Source organism: Meleagris gallopavo, chromosome 3 (assembly GCF_905368555.1).
Source record: "Meleagris gallopavo chromosome 3, MGAL_WU_HG_1.1, whole genome shotgun sequence".
Classification (NCBI taxonomy): Eukaryota; Metazoa; Chordata; class Aves; order Galliformes; family Phasianidae; genus Meleagris; species Meleagris gallopavo.
This window is the reverse complement of record NC_139406.1, coordinates 50,155,980-50,180,825: the sequence shown is the minus strand read 5'-3', so window position 1 is coordinate 50,180,825 and position 24,846 is coordinate 50,155,980. Positions and strand designations below refer to the sequence as shown.

At 37.7% G+C, this 24,846-nt stretch overlaps 1 long non-coding RNA gene across 3 annotated transcripts in view; it reads left to right on the top strand.

The window, feature by feature from the left end:
- Positions 1-24,846, top strand: part of LOC104910302 (uncharacterized) — a 113,701-nt gene that overhangs the window by 46,297 nt on the left and 42,558 nt on the right. For 2 of the 3 annotated variants that reach the window (XR_014882469.1, XR_014882467.1), the window contains exon 1: positions 13,289-13,356. The exons of the other annotated variant lie outside the window; for it this stretch is intronic. This is a non-coding gene — a long non-coding RNA (uncharacterized LOC104910302). Of the gene's footprint in view, positions 1-13,288; positions 13,357-24,846 lie in introns of those variants that run through there. 3 annotated transcript variants of the gene reach the window in all.

Below are 24,846 nucleotides of genomic sequence, written 5' to 3'. Positions count from 1 at the left end.
ATGTGACAAATATGAGTTTTACAGAAAACTTTATGCCGAAATACCCACACCTCTAATCAGAAGAACTAGGTAGCATACAGTAAATGAGTAATAGTGCCATGTATTGAATGATACAAAAAAAGGAATATTGATTATTTGCTATGAAGGAAGCCATGCAGCAAGAGTGTGCAGGAGTGATGGAGTTCATGAGTTAAGAGGACCATGCACAGAGGCATTCTGGAAGGTTTGAAGGCATGCAGGCAGGAAAAAAGCAGTACATCCAAGGAAGTGACTATTCCTCCTCACTCAACATTCATTACACGACATTTAGAGTACTGTGTCCATTTCTTGGCCCCCAAGACATTGATAAATTGTAATGAATTTGGTACGTCAGCAGGACAGTTGAGGCTTGAGCACTTGCCCTATGAGAAGCTGCTAAGGGATCAGGAGTGGCCCAGACTGGAGAAGAGGTGCCTTTGAGAGAACCTAACAGCAACCTCCAGCACTCATGGGGAGTCTTCCAAAAGGCCAGTGTCAGCCTATGCACATAAGAGTGGGAGGATAAGAGCCAATTGGAATATGCAGAACCAGAAGAGACTTAGATTGGATCTATGGAAAAAGTTTTTTGTAGAGAGGGTAACCAAGCAGTGGAACAGGTTACCCAGAAAGTCTGTACTTTGAGCTGAACCACAGAACTTCTGAGGTCCTGTCCAGTCTGAATTATCCTATTACCTTGTGACATGATGTAAAGGATGCTGGAGGACAAAGCAACATTGAATAGCGTGTACATGAGTGTGTAAGTAAATAAAACAAATTTATTGACTAGTGATGATAAACCAAAATACTAAAGAGCTCCTCCAATATTGAGCACCATTGATTCTCTGCTCTGAGGAAGGCCTGGGTCCTACACAAAGATACAACTTATAACAAGTATTACTGAAAGAACAAAATTTTGGTTTCATAAACAGTCAGAATTTCAATACTTACTGACTTTGAGGATCTTGACTTTTCAGCCTTAATGTCCTTTTAATATAATTTTCCTGTAGTACTCTATAAACAGGTACACAAGAGGTTTCACATTGAAAATATGTTTAGAAGTTTGTTTTGTTGTTGTACAAAAGGTTGGTCTCCTTGACAGATTGTCATACCAATACAGCTTGCTTTCTCAGCTCTTAATCATGCATGAAGCATAAACAGGGTGAAGGGTGTTTCATTTCAAAGTCTCTGAATGGTAATGTTGCTGGCTGCTGCCCTGGCCAAGTACATTAGAATGTTATGCAGCTTTGTTGGTTCAAATGGCAGACATATAAGTTCCAGGAGATAAATGTCCGTATTCTTGTATCCTCATGTCGGTCTCTGCCAACTGGACCCGTGTCAGGCTGTTTTTTGGTACTGCCATCAACAGATCAATGAATCTGTATTCATACTCACATCAATCATATTTTCTACTATGAGCTAAGCCCCAAAAATCCCGTCTATACAAAACTCTCACTAATTCTCACCCAGAGTTCTCTGGACTGCAGGATTAGATAAAACAGTAACTGCTAAAAACAGAGATCATTGCATTAAAACATAAAATACTGTTCTGTCATTAAATAGATATGATCTTAAGTATATCAGTAATGCCTATCTAAATAAATATATACCAGCATGTTATATACCACATCTGTACTTCTACACAGTCTGTTAACTCTGGCCATCCAGGCCCCGTCTGTGCATGGAAACAGCACAGTGCACTCTTCTGGCCATGGTAAATACCAGCATAGGTGTGAATGTTACAGTTGATAAAACTACTTTTTCATACAGAGGTTATTTGTTATTTTCAAATAGGGGTTATTTTTGTATATTTGTATATTTATGTATATTTGTGTACATATATATACATACATAATTTAAAGGAAGAAAATTTTGACTTTCAAAAGAGAAGTCTGAGGAAGAAAATGCAGCTTATTTTTGAGTGCACAATATACTCTTGCCCTGCAAGATAGGTATACGTCTGCTAAACTGGAACTACTGCATCTTTACTGCCACTTCTCGTACTGCTTATTCATCTGCTATGAAAGAGCAACAGCAGTGACAGGAGCAAGGTTTGCAGAGTTGATTACTATAAATTATCTTCCTCTTAGGTGGCAGTGTCCTACTTATAAAAAAAATATATGCACCAAGAAACATAATTTGTATCATGTCCTTTCATCTATCTTCTTTCTTTATGACACCAGAGGTTCACCTATCATAATAAAATATCTTTTTTTTTTTAAATAAGATTTTTAATAATGAATGCATTAGTCTTTAGCCACCATCTGCTATCAATGGTTTTGGGCACAAACATCACCAGAGAACCAACTTGTGCTAGGAGGACCTAAACCTCTAAGCCCCTAAAAAATGGACTTGGTGTCACTTAACTGTAGGATATTCTGTTTAAAATGATACTTATAAATAGTATAAAGAAAGCTTTTGCTATTTACTTGTTTTTATTTAATTGCTAATATTTCTGAAGTCGTAGTGTCATGAAATTGTAGTAGGTTCATCTTATCCTATCACTGCATTAAATTCTTCAAACCTAATTCCTTATGGCAGGAGACTCGCATCACTAGAGAGGGATGGTGCACTGGTTATTCAGTATCATTAATAACCACTCTCTCTCATTTAAGACTACGTTTTCAAATCCAATGAATGCTTCTGACAGCTGGAACCAGTGGTTAAAGAGGCATAAGTGTTGTTGTGATGTGACCATACAGTTCACTGGTTTTAGACATAGGCATGCACAGCAACTACCATCTTAACTGTTAGAAAGAAGTGAAGTAGCCACTTCAAGCCCTTTAAATATAAGTCTTGTCAGCTTGATGACATTTGGGAGATGGAAAATGTAACAGTCATAAAATCCAGAAACCAGGAAGAGATGGGACTTAAAAATCCAATATACAGCAGATAACATGGTTGCTTCAGTAGTCTTGTTTTAAATGTGGAAATTGAATGGTATGGAGAATTTATTATAAAAAACATGGTAGTTGAATTCCAAATTTCAGGAGTTAAATATTTTAACTGACTTGTTCTGAACAAAAGACACATTTTTTATTTGGTTTCCTCGTATGTATAGGTGTTTCCTGCTTATCTCGGTTGAATAGCGTATTTCAATACTTAAAGAGCCTACGTGTATGAGAAACTGATAACTACAACTGAGTGTATAGGCAGCTTGGATTGCAAAGATATGTATTTCTTCTAGTTCAAATGCCAACTGGAACCCAAAAAGATGCATTTTATGCAAGACAGGTGCACACACTCAAATTTTATACCTTAGTTCTCATGCTTTCAATAATTTGGCATCTTTTCTGTTGTAGATACTACAGATCAAAGCTATCAAATATTGCAGGGCATTGAAATGCCATCTCATAGTTTCCAGTGCTGAAAATACTTTCTTGAGTATATGTATATCCTGTAAATAAGTTGTTTGTCTCTACATGACTTCAGCTGATATATCCACTTTAGTTGAAAGGTGGGGCTTGAATACAAAGCTATTTCTTCTGATGATTCTTGCAATGATTTTTAAATTTACTTGGACTGTTAAGAAATTTACAGAACTCTAACATACATAACACAGTCTTCTGCAATGAACAAGAATGCTTACGCTATTAGACCTAAATGCGCCTTCTGAGCTTCACAGTGATTACTTATTCTACTGTTAGTTTTTCTAGATATTTGTATGTCATGAGGGACTCATGTCAAAGGAACAAAGAAAAAACACTTCTGACAACAGCTTTTTGTTTTTCTTCATTGAAATTTCATTGCAATGGGAAATCTCTGTTGAACCCCAGGCTGTGCAGTACTTCCAGCACCATCTTGGAGCTCTTGGGCAGGTCAGGCTGCAGCAGGATCCTGCCCCATCTCATGGTCTTCGCCCTCCAAGTTTTCTGTCACTCCAAACTTCAAGATTTTATAGAGAAAAAAGATCATTTCTAAGCTGAGCAGAAGGAGGAAAGAATCTATGCATAGTACTTAATTTGTTTATTTTACTCCATAGAGCTTTAAAGTTCTTTATATATCAAAAGTCAGAACTGAACGAAGAGAAGGCCTTAACAAAAAATATTATAGAATCATAAAATCATTTGGAAGGGATCTTTAGAGGACATCTAGTCCAAACCCACTGCAGTGAACAGTGACACCTAAAGCTACATCAGGTTGCTCAGAACCTCATCCAGCCTGAGCTCTAGTGTCTCGAAGGGCAAGGCATCCACCATGTCTCTGGGCAACACATTTCAGTGCCTCACCACTCTTATTCTAAAAAACTTCTTCCTTTATTCTAAAAAACTTCTTCCTTTATTCTAAAAAACTTCTTCTACCTAAATCTCTCTTCCTTTAGTTTGAAACCATTTCCCCTTATCCTATCACAACAGACCCTGTAGAAGTGTCTGTTCCTTTCTTTCCGATAGATCCCATTTAGATACTAAAAGGCTGCTATCATTTCTTCCCAAAATATATCTCTGGCTCACTGAATGGCAGGGGTGGGGAAAGACTGGGGATGACCAATCTAAACAGGAGTGGAACTGTGTAAGGGATTCTTTATTTTGTATCCTCCACTAGACAAAGTTGTAGCAAATTTGTAGCCTACTAATTGTGCGTCTTACTTTGGTGAACTTGTGGAGCATGAAACCCTCATGTTCTCCTATTTCACTCTGCAGTTCTGAGAGGGCATGATGTGCATAGCTGCATGCAGGCCTTTTATTCCTTAGGGTTATTGCTTTGTGTTCTCTACACGCTCAGGTGAATGACCATATTTCAGTGTATTAGTCACATTTTCTAACTCTGCTATTTTCTCTTTTTCAGATAGCAATGTGGACTATTAGATCAATCTAGATCATATTTATATCACACCAGAGTCTTGGTGTAGATGTTAAATTCTGCTTGCTCCATCTAGCACAACTCACATATATTGCCCCAGAAGAAATGAGTCTTAAATGTAGTGTGTTTTTTCATTACTAGTCAGAAAAGGAAGGATTTTTATGATTGACAGAGTCAAATTCAGAAGTTCTGTGAAAATGTGGCAGACTCTAAATGTGACACATGAATAAATCTGGGCCAGAAATACCAAATTCACTCTTATTTTTATTATGCATCATGAACGGAACTTGCAGATTTCAGCTCCTTCACTATTTCAGGCCTTTTTAAAATTTATTTATTTTTTGTTTTTTTTTAAGGTCTTCATAAGCTAAGTAAAATGCTACTGACTTTATTGGAGAACTTGCTGGGCAAAATCCTCTGCTGCTCAAGAGGTCAAGACAGATTAATGCAATGGTTCTTTTTGGCTCCAAAATCAATAACTCTTAGGAATTATTGCAAAGGCTTGTTGTATTACTGCCAGCTCCTCAGAAGAAAAAAAAAAATCTATTTTCACTGTCCTTACACTCACCCTGGCCACTTTGAAATTATATTCTCATTGGCAGAATTAATGCAAGTGCATCTGCTGATTTAATTGAAGTACCTTTTTTTTTTTTTTTTTTTTTTTTTGGTGCATAGAAAATACAATTCTTTTAGTAACTAATCTTTTACAAGCAAATAAAGAGTAATTATGTAGTCTGCTGTTCATTATATTACACAACCCTTTTAAGCTTCTGCTCTACAGATGTTTAAGTCTATACAGATGCTTGGCAGCAAACAGAGAGCATATTTACTGCATACCTGCAGCTAGCAGGGACTAAAGTCACTAAATCTGCAAAATGTGGTAAGAGATTCACACAGATTTTCTAGCTGGTGTCCAGTGTTGCACAGATGCTATGCAATGAAATTGCAAAGTTACTTAGTCCTGCCTGTGAAGGCATAAATTAGCCAAGTGAGATTAACCCACAGATGCAGCTAGTCTTACTTTCAGATTCAAACTGTGTCTGCAGCTTGTCTGTGTGCCTCAGTGTTGTAGTTTCCTGCAATTTCAATTTGGAGGCCATTCTTTCTGTTCAGTGTGTCAACTGCTTGATGTGTAGATTTAGAAAAAAAGCAACCAAAGTAAAAGAAAATGCATACTTTAGAATGTCTAGTTTTACCTGCATTAAAAGTGAGGCTCTGTACAATGAACTGTAAAAATACGGCAAGCAATGACAAGGTCTCAGCTGATATTTTCTATGGGAAATAAAACCCAGCAGAATCTGATCTGGCTGTCAGAAACAGCCCAAACATTATACACATGGCTATTGCAGCTAAGAACCTGGAACCAGAGTATGCTGAAGTGCTAAATGGGCTTTTGACAGCACTGGCCTCTTTCAGAGGACATAGAGAATGATTTTTTTCATTCCACTGCATTTCTTTGGATCCATTATTTAATTCAAACCAGGGAAGCCAGATAAGAATTGAAAATGCAGAGAGGCTAGTGTTCCTCCTCAGATCTCCCCAAAACTGGGAGGAGAAGAGAAGGAGACCTGCTACCTCTTCTGAATACTTAGCAAAATTGTGACCACAAAGAACTACCACCCTCCAATTCACCAGTAGATATTATTTCCCTTATTTAAAAAGTCAGCTAGTTTTAAATGTGAAAATATATTTCTCCACTGAAAAAGAAAAAAAAATTAAATAAAATTGTTCTCAGGACACTTCAGGTTGTTTTTTCTTCCTTCCTATGACTTTTAATTGGGTTCAAGTTGTTCTCCATATAAATGTTGGTCCAAATCATAAACAAGACAAGAACTAGCATCTGGTAAATAAGAAATGAAGTGGTTTCACAGCTTGTAACATGATAGAAAATACCGGAGAGAAAGAATAAAAGTAAATACTAAGCAGCTTTATTGTTTCAATCAGGAGGGGTTAGGCTTGTGATCTGCAGGCTTTGTGCAGTCTGCCAAAATGGCTCCCCTGGTTCATGGCACATCCCTCACTGCTGTCTTTCCTGGTGATTTCTCAAGAGAAACCTGCAAGACAAATAAGATAAGTGTTCTTTTGGCAGATGCCTCATCCAAGCTGCCCTCTCCTAAGGGTGCTGCCACTGGGTGGGTGTGCAACAAGGTACATCACAGAGTAGGGACTGAATGGACTCAGGGAAAGCTGGCAGCTGGGTGTCCATGCATTGTACAACATATGAAGTTCATGGTCCAAGAAGATGCAGGTCTCAGGAGCCCCAGGGAACCTTTAATCAACATACTAGCAGATAACTATGTGAGTGCTCATAAGTCATCCATTCCCTCATGTTTAGGTCAGCAAAGCACGCTTTCTAAGGAGAGTGCAAAATAATGTAGAATAATTGATTTCCTTCAGGGTTTTTTTGTTCTTTTCTCTCTTTCTCTCTGTGTGTGAAGAGGTTCATTAGGAGATTGTATTACTTTTAGCATATCTTAATGAAAATTTAGATTCTTGCAGCAGAGGTGCCAGCCATGAGGTGGAATGAGACACATTGATTAAAAGGACTCAAGAAAAGAAAAAAAAGAATATTGCTTTTTCAGAGGTGCAAATTGCAAGTCAGATCACAGCAAAAAGCTACTTGTCTGCACTGTTTATTTCATAAGCTCTAAGCATGAAAGTTCACTGTGGAAAACTGGCATATTACTGGGGCTCCGGTGACACTTTGACTTTGCAGTTTTTATTCTTTCAAGCTGTTTCTTCTCAGTGTTATAAAGGTTTTCTAGACAACAAGAGCATAGCAACAGTAAGACTATACTGACAACCCTTCTTATGCAATAGTCAGTACAGTGTTTCCATAGAAAAAGACAGTCTTCCAGTGTTTAATAGATCCAAAATGGAGTTTACTCTGTATGAGGCTTTCAAGAATGTCTTGAAAAAACCTTTGCTTGGGGATGTGTTTTTAAGAAAATGTTTGATACATAAGAACAAATAAGAACACTAATTATATTGAAATGTATATTTTCTCATAATATTTGCATGCAAGTTTCCCTTATATGTATGCAAGGGGTCATTTCAGTAAGTTAAGCAGGCTTGCTTAAGAATCACGGCCTTACATCCTCAAATTTCCTTAGGCATACAAACTGTAGAACTTAATTAGGCTTTTTTGATGAAGGAAGAAGGGCATCTCACCTTTTGGTAGAAAAAGCTAGTTGATTAGTGGAATAGTGATTTACCACTGTAGAAATTTTCTATTCCCTAATATCAAACTAGAGCCAAGTGAGGGAAATTGATAGAAAATAATATTAAGCATTCATTGAGTATTGATGACTAGATTTTTCTGAACAGTTGAACATATTTTATAGATTTTCATTATATCGTAGAGAAAGTAGTTTAGTTATATGGCTCTGTCATTAAAATAAACCTCATATTATAATCAAGAAAGATAACTCCTCGTAACTTTGGAGCAACAAAATATGTGCAAATTCTTCATTGTGTTCCTCAGATGAAGAGTTGTTGTGAGAGGATTAGAAAGGGAGATTTCAGAGCCTGTGCCATTCTGCTTCTGGTTTCCTGTAGCATTTGTTTGAACTACTTATTCTCCTGATCTAAAACCCTCATATTAGAGGGAGAGGAAACATTCCTCTTTGTTATTAGAAAACCTAACCTGTCTCAGCAGTGGTCTCCAAAATGGGATGTGTTTACAGCTCAGGAAGTGTGGAAGTCAATCCACGGGCGTGAAGTAATAACATATTTCTTGTAAAAATATATGAATATTTCTAAATAAAATATTTCAAAATAGTATTCATTTCATCTATCTCATCACTTTTTTTTTTTATATTTGATACTGTACATAATGTATTAGTACAGCAGTAAGTAAATATATGTAATTTATTAACAAATATACACACTGAGATACACAGTCAAACGTTTGTTACTGCTAATATGTTGTGGTTTAACCTGTAAGGCAGCTAAGCACCGCAGTCATTCGTTCACTTCCTTCTCCAAGTGGCATGGAGGAGACAACCAAAAAAAAAAAAAAAAAAAAAGAGAAAACAAATAGAACTAGTGGGTTGAGATAAACACGATTTGCTAAGGCAGAAAGAAAAAGTATAATAATAGTAATGATAACAATATAATATATATTTATGAAACAAGTGATGAAATTTCTCACCACCTGCTGACCAATGTCCAAGCCAGACCCTGAACAGTGGCTGTCCCCCTTGACCAACTGTCCTCAGTTTTATAGTTTTTTCACATGATGTCATATGGTATTGAATATCCCTTTGGCCAGTTTAGGTCAGCTGTTCTAGTTCCGCTCCCTCACATCTCCTTGTGCTCCATTACCCCCTCCTACCCCTCCCCCCCTCCCCCCCCCAACCACCTTTGCTGGTAGGGCAGTACAAGAAGACAAAACATCCTGCATAGCACCATTCAGAAACAACTGAAACACTGGTGTGTTATCAATATTGTTTTTCTCCCAAAGGCAAAATGTAGCATCATACCAGAAACTAAGAAGAAAAAAATCAACAGTCTCATCTGAAACCAGGACATAATGATGTATGACCAAGAATTTTGGAGGCTGCTGGTCTGTGTCCATGTACCACATCCCTCTAAGCCTGCCAGTATCTCATATATTTTCTCTTGTATGCAGTGGAAAACAGCAAAGATTTACTTCACAGCGCTCCTTCCAGGTCTGGAAGTCTTCTGGGGACTTCCCCTGAAGTCTTCCCTTGACAAAAGGGTCATTGCTTTCCCTAGAACATGCTAACTTTCACAACCCAACATTTGGAGCAGGGTCTGAACCACTTAGAGTAGGACTCCTCTATGATGTGTTCCAGGCTGGTAAATACAGACTGCTGTGCTCTGTTTCAACTGTTGAAGGGTTGTCAGCTTACAGATCAATCACCAAAGCATTGTGTATACTGCCTCACTAATTGTATTGCTCCATTTTAATATCCAAATTATTTGGTGAGTTTTGTGGACATGATTGAGGATTTACAATTCAATGTAAAAAGTTTTTTGTTTGTATTTATTTGTTTGTTTCCTTTAACTGAAAAGAGATACTTAATTCCTTTGTGGGGTAGGGAATGGTTATCTGAGAAGGATGCAAAACAATATAAAATAAACAGAAAGAGATGAAGACATGATCGGAAATTTCAGCTGAGGACAAGAGAAGATGTGACTCCCAGAAATAATCTGACAGAAGCAGCACTGCTATGTATAAATCCATGAGCATAAAACACAGAAAAAGACTTGGGATCTGGGATAATGCCAACATGCAAACAATGGAAAAGTAAAGTGACTTGATGCATCTAAGTAATTTCTGTATGTTTAGACATAGATTTTCTACTACTAATTTCAGACAGATATGAATGTTCCTATTTCCTGCCTTGTGTTTTTGCTCTGCCATTATTTTGTTTTTCTTGATCATCATTCAGTAGCATTGCAAAAATTACACCATTCATCTGTCATTATTCTGACCTCATTTTATCTATAGTATCCTGAATAGTTTTTATGCCCAATTTAACACATATTTAATTGGCATCTCTTAATATATAATTTCAACTGCTCATTTCAAACACAGAAAGGGTGTCATGTGAGTCATGGATTGCATCAGTGGATGACTTGATGTTGCAGTTTTTTATGAACAACAAGCTATTAAAAATAATAAAAACAAGAATGAGAAAAATAATCCATATTAGGTACTTCAAAACTTAAGTATCAAACCTGAACTGAAATGAAGGGATTTGTGATCAGGTGACTAATAAGCAATAAAAGGGACTTCAGCATGAAAAAGTTTGCCTGGCTTTTGCAAACCAAATAATAGAATATCAAATACAATCACTATCTGAGGTAATTAGAGTAACAAAGCCACTACAGGGAGGGTATAACACGACTTGAATTAAACACAGTGCTGTGAATGGAAAGCCCTGAAGAGGACCATTGGCAGATCACGTCTCTTTGCCTCAGCAAAGTCCTTTTAAGTGAGACTACAGAACCTGATCCTTTGTTTCTTGCCTATCTGAATACAAAATGGTAAGTATGCAGTGCTTACCAGCGTGTTGCCACGCTCTACAGCTCAGATCTGTAATGGATGACGGGATAAGGGTTTTGCTTCAGAAGATGCAGGGTAACACCCTTCTTTGCAAAGCAGAGGGAACAATATGTCATCAGTGGTGAGAGGCAACACTAGGATGGATCATGGATAACTAACACAACCCACCTGTTTAGCAGATGGAGTTAAAACAGGAGCAAACTTCTCATATGCCTCCATATGGGCACATGTGTCAGTTCCTAGTACTCACTGGGGAAGGAAGAGAGGGCAGCTGCAGGAGAGCACTATCATCAATCTCATCATCCATCTGTTTTTGCATGCTTTTATCTATTAGAGGATTAAGTTTACGATGGTTATAAAACCCCACCCAGAGTTAAAAGGCAGAGCATGTGTGGTAGGCTGGAAGTCATTTGTGGAGATGTACCTCTCACATGTAAATGGCTACACAGAATTGAAATTCTCTTTCCAGTTGCATCCGCTTTTTGTGGCAAGAATGTGCAATTTTTATAGACAGCAATAGTATGACCTTGTTAGAAGACAAAATGGGTATTGTGTGGGTAGGATATGTCATAAATAGTCATTACTTCCAGCACTTACAGAAAAAAAACCCACCAATATTAGCCACCAAAAATTAAACTTAGAGGATGAAGGCCTTGGAATGCCATAAATAACAGCTCTCCCAAAAGCCATATGATGGAATAATTCTCTCAAATGTGTCACCCAGTCATCTAGACATGTTGCTAAGTATCAAATACAGCAATTACAGATCTTTCTCTCTCAAATCAAGATTGCTCCCTTTATGACGTCCCCTTGGCTATATCACAGTGTAATCATTTGGCTTATATTAAAATTTCTTGCTGAATATTGTTTTATCACACTGCAATTCTTTATAGTCATGTGGTGAGATTTAATCTTCTTTACAAAATCTAGCGGGATAAAAAAAAAAAAAAAACTTTTTAAAACAAGCTTGCAAGCTTGTTTTCATTTGCTTCGAGGTTTTCATTTGCTATCTGTTTAGCAAAAATAGGGTGTAAAAATTTAACTTACCTGGGAGAAAAAGATACTTTAAGTAAAAGAAATAATATCATTTTGAATTCAGCACATTTCTGAAAACATAAACTAAAGAAAACACATTTCCTGAAGTTCCTCGAATTGTCAGTTCCTCTCATTCATAGGAAAAAAAAAAATCAATGTGGAAGATAGTAACACCATAACTAAGAAGAAGCAAGAAAGGATTTTCACAAATAGTTGATTTTGCAGTCTGGATCAATTTTCCAATTTCTAAAATAATTGCTGATTGAAATAAGCAATAGCTTTCCCAGATATTTTATTTTCTGTAGTTACATTATTTTGTAATCAAGCAATCCTTTCTGTTTATCTGGAAAGTCTTCGTGAAAGTTGTATCTTGAGATCTTGCATCTGCTTTGCTGTATTACCAACTGCTCCCCTTGCGAAAGGGACTTCCAGCATGTCATAGCAGCCCATCATCCAGTGGAATCAGCAGCTAATGCTTTAACACTACCATTTGTGCTAAAGCTACATCCATAGTGATATACTAAATATGACAAGCGCATTCTCACAAGCTGTGACCCACGATGCTCTTTATATTTTCATATACTCCTTTTGTATAATTTTGACCAATGCCGGGCCAGTCTGGGGTCAGAGGACAGTAATGGTCAGAGACTGTCCTGGGGACATCAAATGGTCCCAAACAATGTAGTGGAAGATGACTATTACGGCACAAACTGTTCAGTGACACTGCCTGTGAGGCTAGAAAACAGGTCCCAGAGCATTTTATTTACTAGCGCATGCTACTGAGTTATCATGACCTAGGTATTTATCAGTATGTTCATTATTATTAATTAGCTAGAAACTTTCTGTCACTAGAAGTTATGTGAGACAGCAAGTATTGAAATACAGGCTTAAACTTATGTTGCTGACAAAGATGTACTTTAATATGACTTGGCTAGTTGAGATACCCAAGTCTTAATATAATGTACATCTACACACAGGAGTGTAACAGTGTAATAATTATTTATAAGATACTGTTATTGCTTTGGGATGTGGTTTATGAGAAATTATTATTTTTTAATTTCCTTCTCTTTTGGTGTTTCCTACCTGTTTTAATATGTAGTCTATGAGCGATCTGCTGGGTCAGAAAGTAACCAACACTTGAGCTGTTAAGTAGGGAAGGATAAGGCAAGGTGTCGTTACTCCTTGTCTTCCTACTTTATATATTCTCACACTCAAGAACTTTTGGATAGAATTTCCAAATTCTACTATCCCTTCTGCAGTGGAAATGCTAAGTCATAGCTTGAAACAATGATTGAGCACCTTAGTGGGAAGGCAGGGCCAACCTAGGGGAGCTCAGGTGCACACAAAGGACCTGAGTGACTGGAAGAGGTGGAGCCTGGATCCACCTGTTCCCAGACCTCATTTAAGCACTGGCAGTGGAGGTGAGGGTATCTAGCTGGAGCTTATTGTGTATTTGAAGCCTTCTAAGGGTAAGCAGATTCTTTCCTTCTGTTTCTTTTCCACTGCATTATTACAGCATTATGCTTTCTTATCTATTTTGAAAGCCTTCCTTGGCTTGGGGCAAACATAGATATGCATACAGACTGGGGGAAGAACACTTTGAGTATTCCTGCTGAGAAGAACTTAGGTATCCTGGTAGAAGGAAAAGCTTAACATGAGCCAGCAGTGTGAACTTGTAGTGCAGAAGGCCCTCAGTATCCTGGACTGTGTTAGAAGAGAGGTGGCCAGGAGGGAGAGGAAGGGATTGTCTGCCTTTGCTCTGCCCATGTGAAGCCCCATCGGGAGTACTGTGTTCAGGTCCAGGTCCCCCAACTCAGAAAAGATGTGGAGCTTTGGGAGAGGGTCCAGGAGAGGGCCACAAAGATGATCAGAGGGCTGGAGCTCCTCTCCTGCAAAGATACGTTGATGGAGCTGGGCTTGAACAGAGAAGGTTGTAGGAACGCGTCGTTACTCCCTTCCAATATTTAAAGGGAGATTATAAACAGGAGGGAAGTCAGTTCTTTATATGTATAGATATTGATAGGACAAGTGGGAATAGCTTTAAACTAAAGCAGAGAAGATTTAGATGAGGTATCAGGGTGAAGTTTTTTGACTGAGAAGGCAGTGAGTTGCTGGAACAGGTTGCCTAGAGAAGTTGTGGAAGACCAGTTCCTGGAGGCGTGAAAAGCTTGGTTGGATTGGGCCCTGAGTGGCCTGATCTAGCAGTTGATAACTCTGCCTGCAGCAGAGAATTGGAACTGAATGATCTTTGATGTCCCTTCCACTCTAAAATATTGTATCTGTGGTTGTTGCTGCAACTTAGCTTGGTGACATAAGCATAGCCCACATCAGCTGTTCCTGTCACAGTGTTTATCTCACTGGAGTCCTTCAGAAGTACACCATGAAACATATGTGCATTGTTGACAGGAACCCCATCTCCTCCACTGAGGATGAAGTGACGAGAAGGAAGCATGGTCTTCAGTCCCTTCCTTTGTGTGGCAGAGCTGCCACTAGCCATCCACATTTTCCCCCTCCCTGCTCCCAGAGAGCCTGCATGCCTAACGTCTGCAAATCGAGAAACATTTGTTCTGCACTATAAAAACCAGTGGCTAACAGCTGCACGTGTTGTCTCCAGTGTTGTAAACCTGTCATCAGTGCTGTATTGTTTACATATGGCTACAAGGCCTTGTAGCCCAGCATCCCTGTGCAATGCAGTGGCGGTGGAGGTATTCGTGACAGCTGTGTCAGCTGGAAGCAGAACAGCCAGCTTATTTGTTTCAGCAGAAGCCTTGGTAACCCCCAACCCAAAGACACAAATCAGATTCTTTCATTTTTTTAATGAGCTCACTGTTAATAATAGATCCACCGCAGTGCAGATGCTGAAATGGAAATAACTAGCATTTTCCTAACAAGGCACATAATTCTGTAAGATATAATGGATTTCAACTGAAATAGTTACATCCAGCCAGGCAGCACTTATAATTCATGACCAAGTGTCCAAAATGAAATCAAAATCTGGGAAACAAGCAAAGGTGCTAATTTTCCACATCAGTGGAATTTATCAAGTTCCTACTGATTAATATGAAAAGATGTTTGGTTGTTCAATTGTTAGAGCTTTGTTTTCCTTGCACAGACATCTGAAAGACATTGATTTAGATATTACAAGAATTTCTAGACTGGCACAATGCTTTCAACACAGTAACTTTCTGAATTGTAAGCAGCAGTTATCATATAGACGAAGTTTTTTTTTTTTTCCCTTAGTGACAATATTCTTATGTAGATAAACAGCTACAATTTTATATATATATATATATACAATTTTATATATAAATATATATATATATGTATGCATACTTATGAAGGCCTTTCTTGAAATACTGGAAATTAATTCACTGTTTCTTCCAACATCTTCTGTTATATTAAAAATATTTACTAACTTTCCCTGTTCAAAAGGAGTCACTTACCCAGGATTCTTTGCATCGTATGATTTGAAGTTGTTTGGCCCGAGATAAGAGAAAAATATGAAAATAAGCTTTCACTTCAGAAAACGTGCCATCCCACAGAACTCATAGAATGTCCCCAGATCATTAAAACTGAGGTTGACTGCTTACTTCCACAACATGAGTTATTCCATTTATTCATTAAGAGTAAAGGAGAGAAACATAGGCACATGCTCTCCAAGCCTGCCAATGTGCATTTGTGACTAAATAAAAATCTCCAGTCCTTTCATGATGGAGTAGGCAGAGTCCTGACACAGGGTGGAACAATTTCAAACTGAGATTAGATACTCTCACTAGTTTCTGCACTCATGTGGCCTCTCTTTTTAGGCCTGTGGACAACCTGTATAGAAACTCTGCAATGGTCCTAATTCATCAACAAAAGCTGGTGTGAGCAAAGAACAGATTAGTTCTTTGGGTACCCACATGGGTTTTGAGAGTACTATATGCTGATAACGCTTTGTGGACGTTATTATTTTCTTTTGGTTTCTGGAACAGATTTGGCCAGCAGGCACTGTACTGCTTCATTGTGTAGTGTTGATAGTCCTGCCGAGCATAGGCCTTTGGAGTAATTAAGGCCTGATCTTGCAATGTGCTAAGAACCTTTGTAAAATGCAGCATATTAAATTTTTCTGATGTTTGTTGCACCTTGCAGCTTTGGTCTCTTATACTACAATTCCCCAAGCATTACTAATGTTACCCTTTAACATTACTAATGCTTCAGTTAATTTGGAATGGATAATTAACCACAATCACAATAATCCAGTTTTGCTGGTTTCTGCCAATTTGGTCTTTGGAAGTTGCGTTTTATCACAGCCATGAAACCCTTATCAAGAAAAAAAGCAGACTGAAAGGCTGTAAAGGTGCTTGAGATCTTCACTGCTTGGCATGACTGGAAAGTCTGCAGCCAGATCTGCTTGGGTGATATTACTTTATCTGAGAAATGATGGGGTGGGACTCAGTTGATCTGTAAGGACACACTCTAGAAGATGATAGGTATCTGATGAGCACAAATGTGCTGGAGATCCACCCTTCTACAACAGTAGACACCACACCAGTGATCATTTATATCCTGTGGATAGGGTCTCATTCTCCTGATGCCTAAAATGCCAGGAAAAATATCAGCCCTCATCATCATCCTGACAACACATTCCTCATTTCTAACCACAGCCACTTTTGGGGCTGCTTTCATTAGCACTCCCTGGATTGATGGGTGGTAACCATGCTGCTAACTACCCTTTAGCCTTTGTTCTACTTAAAAGGGCATTGTTTCTTTTTTTACTAAAATGTTTTCTTTATCGGTTTTGTCTTTGAACAAGGATTGAAGCACCAGCCTGAACTATCTTTTAATCTTATGTATTATAGATTATGCTAAACTAGATAGGATTTGAAAAATTACCTCTAAATGTCTTGTAATTATTAATCATTATCCAGAATCCTCCAGCCTGCACAAGATGATCAAAGAACATTTGTTGTCTTTGTGCTGTGTTGCCAGACACTGGTAAAAGTTATGATATTCCCATTCAATACTTCTTACTTTCTTAACATCAATGACAAAAACAAGTAGCAAAAAATGTAATGTTTTTAGAATAGATATTTCAGCCCCTTATTTGTATTCACTGGTTTTCTTAACGGCATCTCACTATCTGATAGTGTCTGGCATTTTAAAAGGTAGGATGACTTTATGCGTTAAGGGCAGTAACTAACAAAATAGTAAAATAGCATAATGTTCCAGTGGATAAATATGCATTAGTATTTCTTAAAATTAGCTTTACTGACCAGCTAACAAAAAAAGAATTAATTTTATTTCTTGTTGTATCATTTATATCTAGGAATGCGTACATTAGTTTTTATGTGATTAATATACGTTAGTATGACAGCATACTTTTAATGTCCTTAGTAATTATCTGTTGTTTGATGTGAGGCTGTAACACTACTTAAAAGCAATTATAATCTATCATTTATTGGCTTAGTCTGACTTTCAAGTTTGGAGCTTTTTGGCAAGCAGTAGTACGGCTTTATTATTTGGTCATATTGCAGCTGTTCCACATGGAAAGCCTAGAAAATCTCATGCACAGATTTTATTGTAAAAGCATGAAAGCAGTAGTAACAACAACAACAAGAGATTTGGTTTGATTGAAATTTTGTGTACCTTCGAAGTAGCATCAATCAGTCTTGTCCAGGAAGAACATATAGACAGAAATGTTGGCTATTTTATGTGTTAGGCTTGACAAAATAGGGAACTGTGTTTTATGACCCCTTCTTACCTTGAATTTTTGAATATTCTTCTTATCTATTTAGTTCCTCCGTGGTTGTTTTTTTTTTTTCCCTAGAATCTGAAGGCTTCCCACAGTAACATTCTACATTGCATTTTTAAGGGTTGTATATAACTCTGAATTCCTGTCTTCTACTGAGTCAAGATTTATAACTAGAGTTCAAAGTTTGGCAATGTTAGTAAAACTATTGAGATTCAGATAACTAGAAGGCCCTATTCAGGCATCTGTGTTTCTATTTAAAGCATAAGCACACAATGAGGTAGTTACATGAATGGCCTTAATTGAACTCAGATTTCATGGAACTTTCAAACAGGAACTAGGCAATGGGGAAGGAAGGATAATACTTGAAGGTATTCTTATGCAGATGTGGATAAGCACTAAAGCAGGAGTAGCTGATTCTGACTTTTGCACAGGTTTTAATATTTTCAGATGGCAGAGATGTACAGTAAAGGTATCTTTAATTTTTTAAAAAATTTAAATACATCATGGCAAAACTGGGACTTTCTAACACCTAAGTGCTCCTGGAGCTGAGCCAATGAGCAGAAACATGTTGAAATGCCACAGCAATTCAATTGCCCTTGGTCGAGTGTTAAAGTGATACCTAAGTCTTTAGTATCAAGAGGTTAGATTGCAGTTGTAGTTGCTAAAAGAAACCTTGACACTCATGTACCTTTTCTGGTGAGGAAGCAAAAGAAGGTGTACTGGAATTAAGTACCACTATGTTGTTATCACTCGGGTTCAAATTACAGCTGTGTCTAATCATTCAATCTAGTGGATTGTATGAATGTTAATTACTAATTTTCTAGTTAAATATGCCACTTATACAGGTATAGCTGCTTCATTTATGGAGAAAGTGCTAGCCTTTTGGAAAACCAAGTGAAAAATATTAATGGTACCTCTGTTGTCCTTCCTCTCAGGCAACGCTGACAGCATGCATATACTGAAAGCATGGCACAGTAGCGTAGGAAACACATCTCTTTGTTACAAGAGGAATCATAATGCCTATGTCAGGAAATATGTGAAGAAATATCCTTATCTTTCAAACCATAATGAGAAAAGATATGTTGTCTTAACCAGCAGTAAACTGACAAGGATAGTATTCAGAGAAGAAATGAGCTAGTTTGTAGAGAGCAGAGCACTGAAATTCAGTGTAGCCTCCCAGAATGGGCAGTGCATATGAACTATTTGAACAAGTTTTATAGATTTTAAGGATTTAGGGCAAATGCTGTCTGTGACAACAAGGACATACAGACACAGTAAGCCAGGATGTCACTTTCTGCAAGTTTTCAAACTACGTATTAAAAAAAATACGCTCTTATTTTGAAGTAGTTCTGAAGAAGAGACTAGACTAGACTCACTTCTGAAGTTTGGTGGTGTCCTTTGTTTAAAACTGATAGTATTTCATGTACCTATGGTCATAACTAAGAAAGTTATGAATCAGTACTTTTAGTAAGTTAGGTAAGGAGAATAACACCTGAAAAGAATGCTTTAAAGTCCTTTCTCTTTGTAAAAGGCTCAGCAAAATCACTTATGATCATTTATTTAGGTTGCGTCACTATGGGATTCAAGATAAATGCGTAACTTTTGACAGGCATATCTTCTGTTTCTAATCTAGATGCTACCATCTGGGTACTGTGAACAAGAAAATGCACAAGATCCTTAGTGACCTCAGCCAGATGGCTCTTAGACTAACCTGAATAAAAAAAAAAACTTCTAAAGAGAAACATGGCATAGTATACAATTTTCACTAAGTTTGAATGGATGCTTACAGCCATGAGACATACTCTGAAGTGGATACACCATGATAGCAAGATTCTCTTTGAAGTTATTCAACAGCCATTTACACCATCAACAGCTTTCATGGAGTTTTAGTCACCTTTTCCTTAGGTCTTGTGTTGAATGAGAATTTGCCAGAGGAAAGATCTGAAAGTGGTCTTCGATTAAATGACAGGTCATTCATATTATGAAATATGAAGCAAACAGTTCTCTCTGTTTTGGCTTCTTTAGAATTGAAGCAGCTCTTGCCTCTCCATATATTTTCATATATATATGGATATTTGTCAGAGTCCTGCTGTAGAAAGGAACAGACATGAAGAAAGATACAATGGTAGTCAGGGCACTGCTATTTTCTACATCAAACTCTTCTTGTGTCCTAAGACAAGCTTTTACAGATCTAGTTCTTCTCAACCTTGGAATCTGCACCTTAAACTTTTGCCCAAATAAGGGACATGTTGATATGGGGAAAGTTCTGAGAGACCAGAGTGGTTACGTTTGAGAATGACATGATCATTCAGCTTTTGCTTAACTTTATCGCTGCTTTAGATACTTCTGTTTTTGCCCTACTTCTTGATTGTTTTGTTTTTTTTTTGGTTGAATGTATATAAGATATATTAAAACCTATAGCTTGACAGAATTGCTGTGAGCAAGTCGTGGTGAAGTTATGTTTTTTTGTGTGTCCTGTGGAGAAGAAAAAAAAAAAAAGCATTGACAAAATGTCCTCAATGTACCATTAATTCAGTTTATTATAGCCATAAAATGTATTGACTAAGAGTAGTATTAAGTCTATGTTTTTCAACCCATTTTTCTTACTACAGAAATAATGCTTCATCAAAACTACATTTTTTTTCTTTCTGCTTCATACTTTCTGCACAGTCATTCTTCTGCTTATATAAGTGAAGAAGTTATGCTGAAAGCAAAACCTTCATCCTCTAATTTTTCACACTGAAAAGGCAGTATGATTTAGTTGCTGTCTTTCACATTTTTAATCCTTTTCCAGTTAATGAAAGCTGGTAGCAAAGGACAAAAGCACGAACTATTCATAAATCAGCACAGGCTTTAGGTCCTTTAAATTATTTATTTTCAATTATTACAGTTAATAATAATTTAATGTAGCTAGAATAAATGAATTGATTATTATTGATTTTTATGATGACTTCAGAACGGAGAACTCTCACCCTGGCTTAACAAATTGACTGATAACTGACTACATTGTTAAACATTAGCCTGGAAGTAAAAGATATGAAAGCACATGCTTTGTCCTCTGATCAAGCAAGTTGTCAGTCAAAGCTGCAGAAATATAGCTAAGGAGTTTGAGAACTGAGGGAACATAAGTTCAAGACCCAGGAGGGCAAACATAAGTTCAGACAATATGCCAATTAATTGAATTAAACCAAAATGATTTAGAATGGGTTTCCCTCAGGAGACAGCATGAAAGAAAAGACAATGGCTAATTCAGTAAGGACAAAAGCATAAATGAGCTAACTATAAAGGGATCAGAATATTTACAGATGATGGTGTCTGAAGAATTGAGGAACACAATTACTGTGAATTTATTATGCCCCACTAGCACATTCTAATTTGGTCTCCTCTATCCTCTGAACAAATATGCTCATCCTTAAAATCCAGAGTGAAAGAAATAATCCCTTTCTAGTTGCAGTCAGACTATGAAACTGATTATCATCAGCAAAAATTCAAAGACTAAAAAACAAAGGCAACTTCACTGAAGTTTCCTGTCCGTCATCTGTATCAGCATTCACAGGCTTCCAGTAATTTAAGATGTATTTAGCAATGTTGCGTTTGGGAAGCCCATGAGCAATACAGGTCCTTATGCTTCCCTGCCCATGCACAACTCAGAGATGGAAGAATACAAAAAGTCTCCTTTTCCATGCTGGAAAAGCATGAGTGGAATGCTGTGTATGCACACAGGAGTTTTTCCTCATGCTGTGCCTATTCCTGAAGATGCTGAGACCTTTCCTAGCAACAACCTCTTGCTTCCCAAAAAAGAGGTGTCTTTCAGAGCAGCTTCACAAACTCTGCAAGGCAACATACCTGCCATTAATAAGTACTGGACTCACAAATGATATTCCCTCCTATGCATTGTGAAGCTATTTAATATTAGAAAAGGAAGGATAATAAAAGGAAAGTAGGAGAAAGTTTTAGTATCTCTGTGATTGAGATTCAAAGGGTTCCAAATATTACAGCTTTGTAGAACTGTGCGCTCAGAAGTTTACGTGAACCACCACCCTTCCCAAGGTAGAAAACTGACACTCAAGTATAAAGAATGTTCCACAAACACAACATCCTAGAGAGCAGCCACACTTCCCAGCAGAGGTGTGTGCATTCACCACATTCATCTGAAGCGATTTTTTTTTTGTCAGCTTATTACAATGATGTGTGCTATGCTTTTGCTATGCCCTCTGTAGCACCTATCAGTACTTCAGGTAACAGCATAGGGAACCAGAACTCAAGTACTCACGTGCAGAGGAGATATTTTAATGGCAACTCCAATTAACAGAGCTCTGAACTGATGGAAAGCTGACACCAAGCAGCCTCTTTAAACCAGAGGCATATATTGTAAGCCTGACTCACCCTTTCACATATTCTGAAAGGGAAAATCTCACCTCTTTTTTTTTTTTTTTTTCCCTCTTGGTTTCCTAGCCTGATCCACATCATGCTGATCCACAACAAATCAGAATGTTTAATTAATTAACTCAATTTTGTGAGTCCTTTAACAATGGTTCTTGCTTCACTTAAGAAGGAACCAGTGCTTGCCAGATGGAGGCTTTTCTAGAGCTAAGGAACCATGCCCTATTTTGGAAGGCAGGACTGTAGTGCTTGGTAAAACAGAGATGGCTTTCTACTGTGTAGATCTTCTGCATCTTCGTTCTAGTTAACAACAAACAAAGACCGTCAGACGAGTGTTAGGTGTTTCTCAAGCCTGTATTTTCTCTGTTTTTTCGGTTTTTTGGGTTTTTTTTTTTGAGTACTTTTTTCTGTTTTGTAATACATGCTTTTCTCTCTTGCTGGAGTGCAGCTTTTTTGTGTCTGATGTCTAGCAGAAAGGCAGAAAAGTGCAAGCTGCCTGAGATCACTTTTCTTCTCCAGAGTTAGGAAATACAGATGTCAGTATAGCAAATCTAGATGAGTTTTTAATTGCCAGGATTTGGATATCTCATGTTGTTGGACTCAATTTCCTATTATGACATTTTGTTGGAATAGGTATGATTTTCCCTGCAGTAATTAACCTCTGCCATTCTGTACAGGGGTGAGCAAAGAGGAGGTCACACAATCCTAAGAAAACCTATACTGTAAGAGACAGATACTCTGCCCTTACAGTAGTTTTTTTTTTTTCAATTCTAACAGCTGTACTACTTCAACTTTCCTTCCTCCTGTGAAAAATAGTGTGAAACCATTACTCTGTGGTATGAACTAATCACTTACCAAATTAATTCCAATAAATCAAATCCCTACTGAGTCATATGTAGAGTCATGTAGGTGGATATTAGAAGAGGGGAGCAAGAAATATTGGCACTCATAAATTTAAAAAAGAGCAAATTGATATTTTTTAATTTGTTTAAACAAAAATTGTTCCCTGGGTGGAACATCGTGTGCTGTGTTTTGCCTGGAGCAAATGTTTATGGCTGAGTTAAAAAATAGAAGTTTGTGACATCTCGTAGCACTGTACATGCACTCAGAGACATATGGATACACACACAAGCCAGTTTCTGTCCAATTGCTTTAAGTCAGATTAAATCTCTGCTGTCTCAGCTATTAGTGGGTGTCCTGGGAGGCATCAGGTTTGAAAAGATCCTTCATCTGAAGCAATCTTGTGTCAGCTTGTTACGATGATGTGTGCTATGCTTTTGTTATGCCCTCTGTGGCACCTATCACTACTTCAGGTAACAGCATAGGGAACCAGAACTCAAGTACTCATGTCCAGAGGAGATATTTTAATGGCAACTCTAAAAGCAGTAACAGTGCTTTGATTTATCAGAAGATGATTCAAGCAAGTGCTGTATCTTACATTAGATGTGTATCTCTATAGACTACTGGGAGAATGCAATAGTCAACAGTGTTGTTCTGCAAGAATATGAATAGTATAAGCATCGTCAATAATTCCTTATTTATTTTCTCCATATACATCACCTATGGAGAAGGTGAAGAGTTGTTGCTTTTACTTTTTTTTTTCCTAATGCATATTGTACCGTAAATGATCATTACATGGAACAGTGCCAGCTTATGGTTCTGCAAATTGCAAGTGTTGCAGAAGAGTGGTTAATCAGTTGTCTTGGTCAGTACTGCAAAACTAATTTTCTTTTTATATTGAGAGAAGTGCTGGCTGTTTTGACACAACTTTAGCTGTTTTACCTGCAATGTATAATAATGGATTTAGTCAGTAAGGTATGATCTTAATAAGGAAGGCAGGCAAAATAATAATTCAGAGATTGTGCTGACTGTGATCTCCATACAGATTTTTAACTGCCTCTGGGGTCTGTTGTTATGTAAAAATTCTCTACTGTAAAGGTACATAAAAATGGAGATTGTCTTTCTCTAAAGCTGCCCCCCTCCAATAGGAGAAGTCTGCTTCCATCCTTCCCAGAAACAGTTGTAAAGTAGAGGCCAAAAAATAAGTGAGAGCCTTGCTATGAAGAAAGGCTTCTCAAAGTGTCTTGCGGTTGCAATGTGGACTGAATGCATAGTCTCTCTGAGAAACAGTCCTATTACAGGTGAGGACTTGGGGGGGCAACCAAAATTCCTGAGTTAGGACTCTGAAAGGTATTTATTTCCCTCTATCTTTCTCGTTTGTGCTCATGCATACACATTTAGTTTTTGAGAAAATTCAGCAATGTGTCCCCCTGGAGGTGCGTCTTCGGGAGTGGTGGTCACACGATCTTTTCAAAATGTCTTTCTTTTCATAACAATAAAAAGACATTATTTACTATTGATAGTAAGGATAGCACAGGCAGTGCTACAGATCAAGGAAAATCCCTGGTGTGAATTCTTGTAGTTCAATGAAAAGGCACTGCATGAGTGATGAAGGGACAAGTCCGTCATTACAGATGCATTGGTCTAGTGTCTAAGGACATAAGTTCCACTTCATGAGCATTTTGAAAATGTGGTTTTTGTTCTGAAAGCAGAGAGCTTCAAAATAATTTACAAAGGAAATGGTTTCTTTTGAAGTGTATGAGTCATGCCAGACTGAATAAAAAGCTTCTACTTGCTCACTGCTTGGTAAACTGGACCCAAAAAATCCCCTCACCCTCTTGAACAGGTTAAGTAGCATGTGATGTTTGCCTGTGATATTAAGTAGCATGTAATATTTTTGGGCAGAGTGGCGAGGCCAGACTCTTTTCAGCAGTGTGTAGAGACAGGACAAGGGGAAACGGCCAGAAACTGCAGCATAGGAAGTTCTGCACAAATGTGCGTA